This window comes from Rhinolophus sinicus, chromosome 6, assembly GCF_057876585.1.
Source record: "Rhinolophus sinicus isolate RSI-liver-muscle chromosome 6, RSI-T2T, whole genome shotgun sequence".
Classification (NCBI taxonomy): domain Eukaryota; kingdom Metazoa; phylum Chordata; class Mammalia; order Chiroptera; family Rhinolophidae; genus Rhinolophus; species Rhinolophus sinicus.
This window is the reverse complement of record NC_142506.1, coordinates 41466886-41483022: the sequence shown is the minus strand read 5'-3', so window position 1 is coordinate 41483022 and position 16137 is coordinate 41466886. Positions and strand designations below refer to the sequence as shown.

Below are 16137 nucleotides of genomic sequence, written 5' to 3'. Positions count from 1 at the left end.
GTGTGGGAAACGCGGTGATGGCGGGGGCTTTGGTGGTGGCGGCGGGGGCCAGGGCAGCGCTGGTGGCGGCGGCGGCGGCGGCGGCGGCGGTGGCGACCGCCGCTGGGCCAAGGGATCCGGATGACGGCCTGCGGGACCGAAGAGGACGAAGAAGAGGGTGTGGGGGGGAGCACTGGCCGACGGGCCTGGTGTGCCGCCGGGGCTGCCAGCTTGTAGTGCCGGGTGGCTGACCGGCCTCTGGCCAGGGGGACCTTCGGCTGGCTGGGCGGCTGCAGAGGGGCAAGGGGCGGCAGGGGTTCGGAGGGAGCCACGCCGGGGCGGCGATGCAAAAGGAGAGGCGAGCAAAAGCCTACAGGTGTTCCCAGGTGGTCTCCCACCCAAGTACTAACCAGGCCCAACCCTGCTTAGCTTCCGAGTTCAGACGAGATCTGGCGCGTTCAGGGCGGTATGGCCTTAGGCGCTGGACCCGGCTCCCGGCGCTCCAAGAGCCTGCTCCCGACCTGCCTCCTGAGCGCGCGCCATGCTGCTGGGCCGCTCGGGTGGCGAGCATGTCTGCCTGAGCGCCTCCCGCCCGCTCCCCGCCTCCTCCGGACGCCGCTGGTGTGGGCGACGGGCTACTCCTGGCACACAGCGAGGCCCCTTCGCGCCCCCCCAGTGGCTCCACGGGCCTCGGTCACTTCCCTGACTGTGACAGATATCTGGGCGCCCGGGCATCCTGGGACTCCCCAGGCCCCGAACGGCTTTTACCCCGGGCCCCTACCCCAACCCCTCTCATCCCCCATCCCAGCCCCACAACCGCACAGCCCCCCTTGCTGCTGGACTGCCCCCACCTCTCAGGGCCACCGAGGGGGGCGCAGGGTCCTCTCAGTCCCCTCCGGCCCTAGGGACGTGCAACCCAGGCCCTGGCCCTGGCCGGCCCCACCCACTGGCCCAAAGCCAGGGAGAGCCACCCGCGCCACCAGGGTGCAGGAGCTCCGGTCTGCAGCCACCCTTCGTCACAAGCCTTCAGTCTGGGCCCTCGCCCCTCGTCAGCACCCGGAGTCCCGCCCGACCTCCGGTCCCTTCAGTGGCTACACGTCACGTCTCCTGACCCGGGGAGGTGAGAGAGGCCAGAGACGGAGCAAGAGAGTGGCGGAGAGAGACAGACGGGGACTGGGGACAGACTCCCAGAGAGCAGTTTGAGGCTCTGGGCCTCGCGTGGAGGGGTGCTGCGTGGGGGCTGCATGGTCATCAGCTGTGACCGCTTGGCCATCAGCTGTTGCCAGTTGGCCATGGGCCCCCGGAGGTGCTGCGTTGGCCAAGCTAGGAAGCGCGGGTGGTGGACTGCAAATTGCAGAGGGGCGCGGATTGCAGTGGGCCGGCTTGGTGGGTCGACGGTCGGTGTGTCGGTGGGTTGGCAGAGAAACGGCCGACCGGTTGGGGATCGGGCGGCTCCGGCCTGCCGTGTCTCCAAGCCAGCCGCCCGTGAGAAATGGTGCTCTCAGCCCCCTATCCGTGGCTCCGTTGGTGTTCCTTCTTGGCCTCACCATATCCTGCGTTCTTGTGCGGGGACGGGGACTAGAGTCCCCGCAGGACAGGGACCGACAGACAGAACGGGAGGAGGCGTAAGAGGGAGCGAGATGGAAATATACACGTATATGTACACGTATGTATCCCGACATACAGAGAGACATGGACAGAGACAGAAAAAGGGGGCTGGCTCGCGGGAGAGAGCTCCTGAGCGAGAGGCAGAGCCCAACAGGCACGTCACAGAGCCAGAGAGACGTGGGGGGGCCGGGGGGGAGGGACGCACAGGCGGGCACATGGACTGGGACAGACTCGCTGAGGCTGTGTTGAAGTGGCAGCCTCTCCACCGGAGTGTGGTCGTGCCCGGGGCTGGGCTCCACTACAGAGGCAGTGCCCGGGTATTGGCAGTCACCCTTGAAGGCCCCGGGCCAGGCCGGAGGGCCAGTGGGCTCCGAGCCCCGCCCAGGGACCCCCCCCAAGGGAGGAGAGTGGCAGCCCACAGGCACCCTGGTTGTGAGGGTTGTGTGCCTGCGTGCCTGCACTTCCCCTTGTGGTGGTCTCTCCTGGAGTCCAAGGGCGTGCGGTGTGTTTGGGTGCTGCTCCCTCTGTCCCCTGGTTTGACCCGGCACTTTGTGCCCTGTGTGTTGGGGCCACCACGAACGGCGGGAAGGGAGGGCTCCTGGCTCTTGTGGGCGATGGGAGGGGGCGTGCGGGGGTGTGGGTAGAGGTGCCTGCCGGCGGAGACACAGGCTTGGATAACTGCTGCAGGCTGACGGCCTGCCTCAGCGAAGAGGACTAAGAAGAGGGTGTGGGGTGGAGCCCTGGCCGACGGGCCTGGTGTGCGGCCGGGGCTGCCAGCTTGTAGTGCCGGGTGGCTGACCGGCCTCTGGCCAGGGGGACCTTCGGCTGGCTGGGCGGCTTCAGAGGGGCAAGGGGCGGCAGGGGTTCGGAGGGAGCCACGCCGGGGCGGCGGCGCAAAAGGAGAGGCAAGCAAAAGCCTACAGGTATTCCCAGGCGGTCTCCCATCCAAGTACTAACCAGGCCCCTCCCTGCTTAGCTCCCGAATTCAGAGGAGATCGGGCGCGTTCAGGGTGGTATAGCCGTCGACGCTGGGACCTGGCTCCCCGCGCCCCAAGAGCCTGCTCCCGGACTGCCTCGTGAGCGCGCGCCATGCAGATGCTCCGCTCTGGTGGCGAACATCGACCCGCTGGCCGGCTCCGCCGTCACCGCGTCCCCGTCCAGTCCGGCTCCCCGCCTCCTCCGAATGCCCCTGGCGTGGGCGGCGGGCCACTCCTGGCCCGCAGCGAGGCCACTTCGCGCCACCGGAGGTTCCATGGGACACTGCCATTTCCCTGATGGTGCCAGAAGTCGTGGAACTCTGGCATCCTGGGATTCCCCAGGACCCAGACCGGCATACACCCCGCCCCCCTACCGCCACCAGGTTTACCCCCAACCGCACCCCCAAGACTGGTGGAGGCCTGCACCAGCAGGCAGCCCTGGGCCTGGGAGTTGTGGGAGAACCCCGCGGCGGCGGCGGCGGCGGCGGGAGAGGGCGTGAGGGCGGTGCTGGCGCGGAGGCCGGGAGAGCAGAGGCCGGAGATTGAGGTAGTACGGCAAGGCCGGCGGCTGGGGTGGGGGCGGGGGAGAGGGCGGTGCTGGAGGCGGGGATGGGGAGAGGGGTGATGGCGGCGGCGGCAGCGGGGAGAGCAGAGGAGGCTGAATGAGGGAGTATGGCGTTGGCGGCGGCGGGGTCGCGGACTGGGGCGAGTGCAGCGCTGGCGGAGGGGGTGGGGAGCGTGGTGATGGCGGCGGCGGCGGCGGCGGCGCAGAAGCGGGGGCTGATCATGAGCAGCGCTGGCGGCGGCGGCGGCGAGGGAGGGTTGCGAGGTCGGCAATGGCGTCGGCGGCGGCGTTGTGTCGGCGGGGGCAGGGGGGAGGGCAGCGCTGGTGGGGGGTGTGGGAAACGCGGTGATGGCGGGGGCTTTGGTGGTGGCGGCGGGGGCCAGGGCAGCGCTGGTGGCGGCGGCGGCGGCGGCGGCGGCGGTGGCGACCGCCGCTGGGCCAAGGGATCCGGATGACGGCCTGCGGGACCGAAGAGGACGAAGAAGAGGGTGTGGGGGGGAGCACTGGCCGACGGGCCTGGTGTGCCGCCGGGGCTGCCAGCTTGTAGTGCCGGGTGGCTGACCGGCCTCTGGCCAGGGGGACCTTCGGCTGGCTGGGCGGCTGCAGAGGGGCAAGGGGCGGCAGGGGTTCGGAGGGAGCCACGCCGGGGCGGCGATGCAAAAGGAGAGGCGAGCAAAAGCCTACAGGTGTTCCCAGGTGGTCTCCCACCCAAGTACTAACCAGGCCCAACCCTGCTTAGCTTCCGAGTTCAGACGAGATCTGGCGCGTTCAGGGCGGTATGGCCTTAGGCGCTGGACCCGGCTCCCGGCGCTCCAAGAGCCTGCTCCCGACCTGCCTCCTGAGCGCGCGCCATGCTGCTGGGCCGCTCGGGTGGCGAGCATGTCTGCCTGAGCGCCTCCCGCCCGCTCCCCGCCTCCTCCGGACGCCGCTGGTGTGGGCGACGGGCTACTCCTGGCACACAGCGAGGCCCCTTCGCGCCCCCCCAGTGGCTCCACGGGCCTCGGTCACTTCCCTGACTGTGACAGATATCTGGGCGCCCGGGCATCCTGGGACTCCCCAGGCCCCGAACGGCTTTTACCCCGGGCCCCTACCCCAACCCCTCTCATCCCCCATCCCAGCCCCACAACCGCACAGCCCCCCTTGCTGCTGGACTGCCCCCACCTCTCAGGGCCACCGAGGGGGGCGCAGGGTCCTCTCAGTCCCCTCCGGCCCTAGGGACGTGCAACCCAGGCCCTGGCCCTGGCCGGCCCCACCCACTGGCCCAAAGCCAGGGAGAGCCACCCGCGCCACCAGGGTGCAGGAGCTCCGGTCTGCAGCCACCCTTCGTCACAAGCCTTCAGTCTGGGCCCTCGCCCCTCGTCAGCACCCGGAGTCCCGCCCGACCTCCGGTCCCTTCAGTGGCTACACGTCACGTCTCCTGACCCGGGGAGGTGAGAGAGGCCAGAGACGGAGCAAGAGAGTGGCGGAGAGAGACAGACGGGGACTGGGGACAGACTCCCAGAGAGCAGTTTGAGGCTCTGGGCCTCGCGTGGAGGGGTGCTGCGTGGGGGCTGCATGGTCATCAGCTGTGACCGCTTGGCCATCAGCTGTTGCCAGTTGGCCATGGGCCCCCGGAGGTGCTGCGTTGGCCAAGCTAGGAAGCGCGGGTGGTGGACTGCAAATTGCAGAGGGGCGCGGATTGCAGTGGGCCGGCTTGGTGGGTCGACGGTCGGTGTGTCGGTGGGTTGGCAGAGAAACGGCCGACCGGTTGGGGATCGGGCGGCTCCGGCCTGCCGTGTCTCCAAGCCAGCCGCCCGTGAGAAATGGTGCTCTCAGCCCCCTATCCGTGGCTCCGTTGGTGTTCCTTCTTGGCCTCACCATATCCTGCGTTCTTGTGCGGGGACGGGGACTAGAGTCCCCGCAGGACAGGGACCGACAGACAGAACGGGAGGAGGCGTAAGAGGGAGCGAGATGGAAATATACACGTATATGTACACGTATGTATCCCGACATACAGAGAGACATGGACAGAGACAGAAAAAGGGGGCTGGCTCGCGGGAGAGAGCTCCTGAGCGAGAGGCAGAGCCCAACAGGCACGTCACAGAGCCAGAGAGACGTGGGGGGGCCGGGGGGGAGGGACGCACAGGCGGGCACATGGACTGGGACAGACTCGCTGAGGCTGTGTTGAAGTGGCAGCCTCTCCACCGGAGTGTGGTCGTGCCCGGGGCTGGGCTCCACTACAGAGGCAGTGCCCGGGTATTGGCAGTCACCCTTGAAGGCCCCGGGCCAGGCCGGAGGGCCAGTGGGCTCCGAGCCCCGCCCAGGGACCCCCCCCAAGGGAGGAGAGTGGCAGCCCACAGGCACCCTGGTTGTGAGGGTTGTGTGCCTGCGTGCCTGCACTTCCCCTTGTGGTGGTCTCTCCTGGAGTCCAAGGGCGTGCGGTGTGTTTGGGTGCTGCTCCCTCTGTCCCCTGGTTTGACCCGGCACTTTGTGCCCTGTGTGTTGGGGCCACCACGAACGGCGGGAAGGGAGGGCTCCTGGCTCTTGTGGGCGATGGGAGGGGGCGTGCGGGGGTGTGGGTAGAGGTGCCTGCCGGCGGAGACACAGGCTTGGATAACTGCTGCAGGCTGACGGCCTGCCTCAGCGAAGAGGACTAAGAAGAGGGTGTGGGGTGGAGCCCTGGCCGACGGGCCTGGTGTGCGGCCGGGGCTGCCAGCTTGTAGTGCCGGGTGGCTGACCGGCCTCTGGCCAGGGGGACCTTCGGCTGGCTGGGCGGCTTCAGAGGGGCAAGGGGCGGCAGGGGTTCGGAGGGAGCCACGCCGGGGCGGCGGCGCAAAAGGAGAGGCAAGCAAAAGCCTACAGGTATTCCCAGGTCTCCCATCCAAGTACTAACCAGGCCCCTCCCTGCTTAGCTCCCGAATTCAGAGGAGATCGGGCGCGTTCAGGGTGGTATAGCCGTCGACGCTGGGACCTGGCTCCCCGCGCCCCAAGAGCCTGCTCCCGGACTGCCTCGTGAGCGCGCGCCATGCAGATGCTCCGCTCTGGTGGCGAACATCGACCCGCTGGCCGGCTCCGCCGTCACCGCGTCCCCGTCCAGTCCGGCTCCCCGCCTCCTCCGAATGCCCCTGGCGTGGGCGGCGGGCCACTCCTGGCCCGCAGCGAGGCCACTTCGCGCCACCGGAGGTTCCATGGGACACTGCCATTTCCCTGATGGTGCCAGAAGTCGTGGAACTCTGGCATCCTGGGATTCCCCAGGACCCAGACCGGCATACACCCCGCCCCCCTACCGCCACCAGGTTTACCCCCAACCGCACCCCCAAGACTGGTGGAGGCCTGCACCAGCAGGCAGCCCTGGGCCTGGGAGTTGTGGGAGAACCCCGCGGCGGCGGCGGCGGCGGCGGCGGCGGCGGCGGCGGCGTCCGCGGCGGAGGCAGGGGAGGGTGGCGATGTAGGCAATGGCAACCGCGTGGATGGCTCCAGGGTGGCGATGGCGGCGGCGACAATGGGGGCTTTGACGGTGGGCACTGGGGAGCGGGGAGCGCTGGCGGCTGCGCCGGTGGCGGGAGAGGGCGTGAGGGCGGTGGTGGCGCGGAGGCCGGGAGAGCAGAGGCGGGAGATTGAGGGAGTACGGCAAGGCCGGCGGCTGGGGTGGGGGCGGGGGAGAGGGCGGTGCTGGAGGCGGGGATGGGGAGAGGGGTGATGGCGGCGGCGGCAGCGGGGAGAGCAGAGGAGGCTGAATGAGGGAGTATGGCGTTGGCGGCGGCGGGGTCGCGGACGGGGGCGAGTGCAGCGCTGGCGGAGGGGGTGGGGAGCGTGGTGATGGCGGCGGCGGCGGCGGCGCAGAAGCGGGGGCTGATCATGAGCAGCGCTGGCGGCGGCGGCGGCGAGGGAGGGTTGCGAGGTCGGCAATGGCGTCGGCGGCGGCGTTGTGTCGGCGGGGGCAGGAGGGAGGGCAGCGCTGGCGGGGGGTGTGGGAAACGCGGTGATGGCGGGGGCTTTGGTGGTGGCGGCGGGGGCCAGGGCAGCGCTGGTGGCGGCGGCGGCGGCGGCGGCGGTGGCGACCGCCGCTGGGCCAAGGGATCCGGATGACGGCCTGCGGGACCGAAGAGGACGAAGAAGAGGGTGTGGGGGGGAGCACTGGCCGACGGGCCTGGTGTGCCGCCGGGGCTGCCAGCTTGTAGTGCCGGGTGGCTGACCGGCCTCTGGCCAGGGGGACCTTCGGCTGGCTGGGCGGCTGCAGAGGGGCAAGGGGCGGCAGGGGTTCGGAGGGAGCCACGCCGGGGCGGCGATGCAAAAGGAGAGGCGAGCAAAAGCCTACAGGTGTTCCCAGGTGGTCTCCCACCCAAGTACTAACCAGGCCCGACCCTGCTTAGCTTCCGAGTTCAGACGAGATCTGGCGCGTTCAGGGCGGTATGGCCTTAGGCGCTGGACCCGGCTCCCGGCGCTCCAAGAGCCTGCTCCCGACCTGCCTCCTGAGCGCGCGCCATGCTGCTGGGCCGCTCGGGTGGCGAGCATGTCTGCCTGAGCGCCTCCCGCCCGCTCCCCGCCTCCTCCGGACGCCGCTGGTGTGGGCGACGGGCTACTCCTGGCACACAGCGAGGCCCCTTCGCGCCCCCCCAGTGGCTCCACGGGCCTCGGTCACTTCCCTGACTGTGACAGATATCTGGGCGCCCGGGCATCCTGGGACTCCCCAGGCCCCGAACGGCTTTTACCCCGGGCCCCTACCCCAACCCCTCTCATCCCCCATCCCAGCCCCACAACCGCACAGCCCCCCTTGCTGCTGGACTGCCCCCACCTCTCAGGGCCACCGAGGGGGGCGCAGGGTCCTCTCAGTCCCCTCCGGCCCTAGGGACGTGCAACCCAGGCCCTGGCCCTGGCCGGCCCCACCCACTGGCCCAAAGCCAGGGAGAGCCACCCGCGCCACCAGGGTGCAGGAGCTCCGGTCTGCAGCCACCCTTCGTCACAAGCCTTCAGTCTGGGCCCTCGCCCCTCGTCAGCACCCGGAGTCCCGCCCGACCTCCGGTCCCTTCAGTGGCTACACGTCACGTCTCCTGACCCGGGGAGGTGAGAGAGGCCAGAGACGGAGCAAGAGAGTGGCGGAGAGAGACAGACGGGGACTGGGGACAGACTCCCAGAGAGCAGTTTGAGGCTCTGGGCCTCGCGTGGAGGGGTGCTGCGTGGGGGCTGCATGGTCATCAGCTGTGACCGCTTGGCCATCAGCTGTTGCCAGTTGGCCATGGGCCCCCGGAGGTGCTGCGTTGGCCAAGCTAGGAAGCGCGGGTGGTGGACTGCAAATTGCAGAGGGGCGCGGATTGCAGTGGGCCGGCTTGGTGGGTCGACGGTCGGTGTGTCGGTGGGTTGGCAGAGAAACGGCCGACCGGTTGGGGATCGGGCGGCTCCGGCCTGCCGTGTCTCCAAGCCAGCCGCCCGTGAGAAATGGTGCTCTCAGCCCCCTATCCGTGGCTCCGTTGGTGTTCCTTCTTGGCCTCACCATATCCTGCGTTCTTGTGCGGGGACGGGGACTAGAGTCCCCGCAGGACAGGGACCGACAGACAGAACGGGAGGAGGCGTAAGAGGGAGCGAGATGGAAATATACACGTATATGTACACGTATGTATCCCGACATACAGAGAGACATGGACAGAGACAGAAAAAGGGGGCTGGCTCGCGGGAGAGAGCTCCTGAGCGAGAGGCAGAGCCCAACAGGCACGTCACAGAGCCAGAGAGACGTGGGGGGGCCGGGGGGGAGGGACGCACAGGCGGGCACATGGACTGGGACAGACTCGCTGAGGCTGTGTTGAAGTGGCAGCCTCTCCACCGGAGTGTGGTCGTGCCCGGGGCTGGGCTCCACTACAGAGGCAGTGCCCGGGTATTGGCAGTCACCCTTGAAGGCCCCGGGCCAGGCCGGAGGGCCAGTGGGCTCCGAGCCCCGCCCAGGGACCCCCCCCAAGGGAGGAGAGTGGCAGCCCACAGGCACCCTGGTTGTGAGGGTTGTGTGCCTGCGTGCCTGCACTTCCCCTTGTGGTGGTCTCTCCTGGAGTCCAAGGGCGTGCGGTGTGTTTGGGTGCTGCTCCCTCTGTCCCCTGGTTTGACCCGGCTCTTTGTGCCCTGTGTGTTGGGGCCACCACGAACGGCGGGAAGGGAGGGCTCCTGGCTCTTGTGGGCCATGGGAGGGGGCGTGCGGGGGTGTGGGTAGAGGTGCCTGCCGGCGGAGACACAGGCTTGGATAACTGCTGCAGGCTGACGGCCTGCCTCAGCGAAGAGGACTAAGAAGAGGGTGTGGGGTGGAGCCCTGGCCGACGGGCCTGGTGTGCGGCCGGGGCTGCCAGCTTGTAGTGCCGGGTGGCTGACCGGCCTCTGGCCAGGGGGACCTTCGGCTGGCTGGGCGGCTTCAGAGGGGCAAGGGGCGGCAGGGGTTCGGAGGGAGCCACGCCGGGGCGGCGGCGCAAAAGGAGAGGCGAGCAAAAGCCTACAGGTGTTCCCAGGCGGTCTCCCATCCAAGTACTAACCAGGCCCCTCCCTGCTTAGCTCCCGAATTCAGAGGAGATCGGGCGCGTTCAGGGTGGTATAGCCGTCGACGCTGGGACCTGGCTCCCCGCGCCCCAAGAGCCTGCTCCCGGACTGCCTCGTGAGCGCGCGCCATGCAGATGCTCCGCTCTGGTGGCGAACATCGACCCGCTGGCCGGCTCCGCCGTCACCGCGTCCCCGTCCAGTCCGGCTCCCCGCCTCCTCCGAATGCCCCTGGCGTGGGCGGCGGGCCACTCCTGGCCCGCAGCGAGGCCACTTCGCGCCACTGGAGGTTCCATGGGACACTGCCATTTCCCTGATGGTGCCAGAAGTCGTGGAACTCTGGCATCCTGGGATTCCCCAGGACCCAGACCGGCATACACCCCGCCCCCCTACCGCCACCAGGTTTACCCCCAACCGCACCCCCAAGACTGGTGGAGGCCTGCACCAGCAGGCAGCCCTGGGCCTGGGAGTTGTGGGAGAACCCCGCGGCGGCGGCGGCGGCGGCGGCGGCGGCGGCGTCCGCGGCGGAGGCAGGGGAGGGTGGCGATGTAGGCAATGGCAACCGCGTGGATGGCTCCAGGGCGGCGATGGCGGCGGCGACAATGGGGGCTTTGACGGTGGGCACTGGGGAGCGGGGAGCGCTGGCGGCGGCGGCGGTGGCGGGAGAGGGCGTGAGGGCGGTGCTGGCGCGGAGGCCGGGAGAGCAGAGGCCGGAGATTGAGGTAGTACGGCAAGGCCGGCGGCTGGGGTGGGGGCGGGGGAGAGGGCGGTGCTGGAGGCGGGGATGGGGAGAGGGGTGATGGCGGCGGCGGCAGCGGGGAGAGCAGAGGAGGCTGAATGAGGGAGTATGGCGTTGGCGGCGGCGGGGTCGCGGACTGGGGCGAGTGCAGCGCTGGCGGAGGGGGTGGGGAGCGTGGTGATGGCGGCGGCGGCGGCGGCGGCGCAGAAGCGGGGGCTGATCATGAGCAGCGCTGGCGGCGGCGGCGGCGAGGGAGGGTTGCGAGGTCGGCAATGGCGTCGGCGGCGGCGTTGTGTCGGCGGGGGCAGGGGGGAGGGCAGCGCTGGTGGGGGGTGTGGGAAACGCGGTGATGGCGGGGGCTTTGGTGGTGGCGGCGGGGGCCAGGGCAGCGCTGGTGGCGGCGGCGGCGGCGGCGGCGGCGGTGGCGACCGCCGCTGGGCCAAGGGATCCGGATGACGGCCTGCGGGACCGAAGAGGACGAAGAAGAGGGTGTGGGGGGGAGCACTGGCCGACGGGCCTGGTGTGCCGCCGGGGCTGCCAGCTTGTAGTGCCGGGTGGCTGACCGGCCTCTGGCCAGGGGGACCTTCGGCTGGCTGGGCGGCTGCAGAGGGGCAAGGGGCGGCAGGGGTTCGGAGGGAGCCACGCCGGGGCGGCGATGCAAAAGGAGAGGCGAGCAAAAGCCTACAGGTGTTCCCAGGTGGTCTCCCACCCAAGTACTAACCAGGCCCGACCCTGCTTAGCTTCCGAGTTCAGACGAGATCTGGCGCGTTCAGGGCGGTATGGCCTTAGGCGCTGGACCCGGCTCCCGGCGCTCCAAGAGCCTGCTCCCGACCTGCCTCCTGAGCGCGCGCCATGCTGCTGGGCCGCTCGGGTGGCGAGCATGTCTGCCTGAGCGCCTCCCGCCCGCTCCCCGCCTCCTCCGGACGCCGCTGGTGTGGGCGACGGGCTACTCCTGGCACACAGCGAGGCCCCTTCGCGCCCCCCCAGTGGCTCCACGGGCCTCGGTCACTTCCCTGACTGTGACAGATATCTGGGCGCCCGGGCATCCTGGGACTCCCCAGGCCCCGAACGGCTTTTACCCCGGGCCCCTACCCCAACCCCTCTCATCCCCCATCCCAGCCCCACAACCGCACAGCCCCCCTTGCTGCTGGACTGCCCCCACCTCTCAGGGCCACCGAGGGGGGCGCAGGGTCCTCTCAGTCCCCTCCGGCCCTAGGGACGTGCAACCCAGGCCCTGGCCCTGGCCGGCCCCACCCACTGGCCCAAAGCCAGGGAGAGCCACCCGCGCCACCAGGGTGCAGGAGCTCCGGTCTGCAGCCACCCTTCGTCACAAGCCTTCAGTCTGGGCCCTCGCCCCTCGTCAGCACCCGGAGTCCCGCCCGACCTCCGGTCCCTTCAGTGGCTACACGTCACGTCTCCTGACCCGGGGAGGTGAGAGAGGCCAGAGACGGAGCAAGAGAGTGGCGGAGAGAGACAGACGGGGACTGGGGACAGACTCCCAGAGAGCAGTTTGAGGCTCTGGGCCTCGCGTGGAGGGGTGCTGCGTGGGGGCTGCATGGTCATCAGCTGTGACCGCTTGGCCATCAGCTGTTGCCAGTTGGCCATGGGCCCCCGGAGGTGCTGCGTTGGCCAAGCTAGGAAGCGCGGGTGGTGGACTGCAAATTGCAGAGGGGCGCGGATTGCAGTGGGCCGGCTTGGTGGGTCGACGGTCGGTGTGTCGGTGGGTTGGCAGAGAAACGGCCGACCGGTTGGGGATCGGGCGGCTCCGGCCTGCCGTGTCTCCAAGCCAGCCGCCCGTGAGAAATGGTGCTCTCAGCCCCCTATCCGTGGCTCCGTTGGTGTTCCTTCTTGGCCTCACCATATCCTGCGTTCTTGTGCGGGGACGGGGACTAGAGTCCCCGCAGGACAGGGACCGACAGACAGAACGGGAGGAGGCGTAAGAGGGAGCGAGATGGAAATATACACGTATATGTACACGTATGTATCCCGACATACAGAGAGACATGGACAGAGACAGAAAAAGGGGGCTGGCTCGCGGGAGAGAGCTCCTGAGCGAGAGGCAGAGCCCAACAGGCACGTCACAGAGCCAGAGAGACGTGGGGGGGCCGGGGGGGAGGGACGCACAGGCGGGCACATGGACTGGGACAGACTCGCTGAGGCTGTGTTGAAGTGGCAGCCTCTCCACCGGAGTGTGGTCGTGCCCGGGGCTGGGCTCCACTACAGAGGCAGTGCCCGGGTATTGGCAGTCACCCTTGAAGGCCCCGGGCCAGGCCGGAGGGCCAGTGGGCTCCGAGCCCCGCCCAGGGACCCCCCCCAAGGGAGGAGAGTGGCAGCCCACAGGCACCCTGGTTGTGAGGGTTGTGTGCCTGCGTGCCTGCACTTCCCCTTGTGGTGGTCTCTCCTGGAGTCCAAGGGCGTGCGGTGTGTTTGGGTGCTGCTCCCTCTGTCCCCTGGTTTGACCCGGCTCTTTGTGCCCTGTGTGTTGGGGCCACCACGAACGGCGGGAAGGGAGGGCTCCTGGCTCTTGTGGGCGATGGGAGGGGGCGTGCGGGGGTGTGGGTAGAGGTGCCTGCCGGCGGAGACACAGGCTTGGATAACTGCTGCAGGCTGACGGCCTGCCTCAGCGAAGAGGACTAAGAAGAGGGTGTGGGGTGGAGCCCTGGCCGACGGGCCTGGTGTGCGGCCGGGGCTGCCAGCTTGTAGTGCCGGGTGGCTGACCGGCCTCTGGCCAGGGGGACCTTCGGCTGGCTGGGCGGCTTCAGAGGGGCAAGGGGCGGCAGGGGTTCGGAGGGAGCCACGCCGGGGCGGCGGCGCAAAAGGAGAGGCAAGCAAAAGCCTACAGGTATTCCCAGGCGGTCTCCCATCCAAGTACTAACCAGGCCCCTCCCTGCTTAGCTCCCGAATTCAGAGGAGATCGGGCGCGTTCAGGGTGGTATAGCCGTCGACGCTGGGACCTGGCTCCCCGCGCCCCAAGAGCCTGCTCCCGGACTGCCTCGTGAGCGCGCGCCATGCAGATGCTCCGCTCTGGTGGCGAACATCGACCCGCTGGCCGGCTCCGCCGTCACCGCGTCCCCGTCCAGTCCGGCTCCCCGCCTCCTCCGAATGCCCCTGGCGTGGGCGGCGGGCCACTCCTGGCCCGCAGCGAGGCCACTTCGCGCCACCGGAGGTTCCATGGGACACTGCCATTTCCCTGATGGTGCCAGAAATCGTGGAACTCTGGCATCCTGGGATTCCCCAGGACCCAGACCGGCATACACCCCGCCCCCCTTCCGCCACCAGGTTTACCCCCAACCGCACCCCCAAGACTGGTGGAGGCCTGCACCAGCAGGCAGCCCTGGGCCTGGGAGTTGTGGGAGAACCCCGCGGCGGCGGCGGCGGCGGCGGCGGCGGCGGCGGCGGCGGCGTCCGCGGCGGAGGCAGGGGAGGGTGGCGATGTAGGCAATGGCAACCGCGTGGATGGCTCCAGGGCGGCGATGGCGGCGGCGACAATGGGGGCTTTGACGGTGGGCACTGGGGAGCGGGGAGCGCTGGCGGCGGCGGCGGTGGCGGGAGAGGGCGTGAGGGCGGTGGTGGCGCGGAGGCCGGGAGAGCAGAGGCGGGAGATTGAGGGAGTACGGCAAGGCCGGCGGCTGGGGTGGGGGCGGGGGAGAGGGCGGTGCTGGAGGCGGGGATGGGGAGAGGGGTGATGGCGGCGGCGGCAGCGGGGAGAGCAGAGGAGGCTGAATGAGGGAGTATGGCGTTGGCGGCGGCGGGGTCGCGGACGGGGGCGAGTGCAGCGCTGGCGGAGGGGGTGGGGAGCGTGGTGATGGCGGCGGCGGCGGCGGCGGCGGCGGCGCAGAAGCGGGGGCTGATCATGAGCAGCGCTGGCGGCGGCGGCGGCGAGGGAGGGTTGCGAGGTCGGCAATGGCGTCGGCGGCGGCGTTGTGTCGGCGGGGGCAGGAGGGAGGGCAGCGCTGGCGGGGGGTGTGGGAAACGCGGTGATGGCGGGGGCTTTGGTGGTGGCGGCGGGGGCCAGGGCAGCGCTGGTGGCGGCGGCGGCGGCGGCGGCGGTGGCGACCGCCGCTGGGCCAAGGGATCCGGATGACGGCCTGCGGGACCCAAGAGGACGAAGAAGAGTGTGTGGGGGGGGGAGCACTGGCCGACGGGCCTGGTGTGCCGCCGGGGCTGCCAGCTTGTAGTGCCGGGTGGCTGACCGGCCTCTGGCCAGGGGGACCTTCGGCTGGCTGGGCGGCTGCAGAGGGGCAAGGGGCGGCAGGGGTTCGGAGGGAGCCACGCCGGGGCGGCGATGCAAAAGGAGAGGCGAGCAAAAGCCTACAGGTGTTCCCAGGTGGTCTCCCACCCAAGTACTAACCAGGCCCGACCCTGCTTAGCTTCCGAGTTCAGACGAGATCTGGCGCGTTCAGGGCGGTATGGCCTTAGGCGCTGGACCCGGCTCCCGGCGCTCCAAGAGCCTGCTCCCGACCTGCCTCCTGAGCGCGCGCCATGCTGCTGGGCCGCTCGGGTGGCGAGCATGTCTGCCTGAGCGCCTCCCGCCCGCTCCCCGCCTCCTCCGGACGCCGCTGGTGTGGGCGACGGGCTACTCCTGGCACACAGCGAGGCCCCTTCGCGCCCCCCCAGTGGCTCCACGGGCCTCGGTCACTTCCCTGACTGTGACAGATATCTGGGCGCCCGGGCATCCTGGGACTCCCCAGGCCCCGAACGGCTTTTACCCCGGGCCCCTACCCCAACCCCTCTCATCCCCCATCCCAGCCCCACAACCGCACAGCCCCCCTTGCTGCTGGACTGCCCCCACCTCTCAGGGCCACCGAGGGGGGCGCAGGGTCCTCTCAGTCCCCTCCGGCCCTAGGGACGTGCAACCCAGGCCCTGGCCCTGGCCGGCCCCACCCACTGGCCCAAAGCCAGGGAGAGCCACCCGCGCCACCAGGGTGCAGGAGCTCCGGTCTGCAGCCACCCTTCGTCACAAGCCTTCAGTCTGGGCCCTCGCCCCTCGTCAGCACCCGGAGTCCCGCCCGACCTCCGGTCCCTTCAGTGGCTACACGTCACGTCTCCTGACCCGGGGAGGTGAGAGAGGCCAGAGACGGAGCAAGAGAGTGGCGGAGAGAGACAGACGGGGACTGGGGACAGACTCCCAGAGAGCAGTTTGAGGCTCTGGGCCTCGCGTGGAGGGGTGCTGCGTGGGGGCTGCATGGTCATCAGCTGTGACCGCTTGGCCATCAGCTGTTGCCAGTTGGCCATGGGCCCCCGGAGGTGCTGCGTTGGCCAAGCTAGGAAGCGCGGGTGGTGGACTGCAAATTGCAGAGGGGCGCGGATTGCAGTGGGCCGGCTTGGTGGGTCGACGGTCGGTGTGTCGGTGGGTTGGCAGAGAAACGGCCGACCGGTTGGGGATCGGGCGGCTCCGGCCTGCCGTGTCTCCAAGCCAGCCGCCCGTGAGAAATGGTGCTCTCAGCCCCCTATCCGTGGCTCCGTTGGTGTTCCTTCTTGGCCTCACCATATCCTGCGTTCTTGTGCGGGGACGGGGACTAGAGTCCCCGCAGGACAGGGACCGACAGACAGAACGGGAGGAGGCGTAAGAGGGAGCGAGATGGAAATATACACGTATATGTACACGTATGTATCCCGACATACAGAGAGACATGGACAGAGACAGAAAAAGGGGGCTGGCTCGCGGGAGAGAGCTCCTGAGCGAGAGGCAGAGCCCAACAGGCACGTCACAGAGCCAGAGAGACGTGGGGGGGCCGGGGGGGAGGGACGCACAGGCGGGCACATGGACTGGGACAGAC

The 16137-nt window shown here is 69.7% G+C and overlaps 8 pseudogenes; all 8 read right to left on the bottom strand.

Annotated features, from left to right (window-relative positions):
* Positions 1–339: 339 nt before the first annotated feature.
* On the bottom strand, positions 340–459 carry LOC148758089 (5S ribosomal RNA; annotated as a pseudogene).
* A 2035-nt stretch (positions 460–2494) lies between these two features.
* LOC148758088 (5S ribosomal RNA) lies at positions 2495–2614 on the bottom strand (annotated as a pseudogene).
* A 1185-nt stretch (positions 2615–3799) lies between these two features.
* On the bottom strand, positions 3800–3919 carry LOC148758087 (5S ribosomal RNA; annotated as a pseudogene).
* Positions 3920–7412: 3493 nt separating this feature from the next.
* On the bottom strand, positions 7413–7532 carry LOC148758086 (5S ribosomal RNA; annotated as a pseudogene).
* Positions 7533–9567: 2035 nt separating this feature from the next.
* Positions 9568–9687, bottom strand: LOC148758085 (5S ribosomal RNA; annotated as a pseudogene).
* A 1341-nt stretch (positions 9688–11028) lies between these two features.
* On the bottom strand, positions 11029–11148 carry LOC148758084 (5S ribosomal RNA; annotated as a pseudogene).
* Positions 11149–13183: 2035 nt separating this feature from the next.
* Positions 13184–13303, bottom strand: LOC148758083 (5S ribosomal RNA; annotated as a pseudogene).
* A 1355-nt stretch (positions 13304–14658) lies between these two features.
* LOC148758082 (5S ribosomal RNA) lies at positions 14659–14778 on the bottom strand (annotated as a pseudogene).
* Between the last annotated feature and the right edge of the window lie 1359 nt (positions 14779–16137).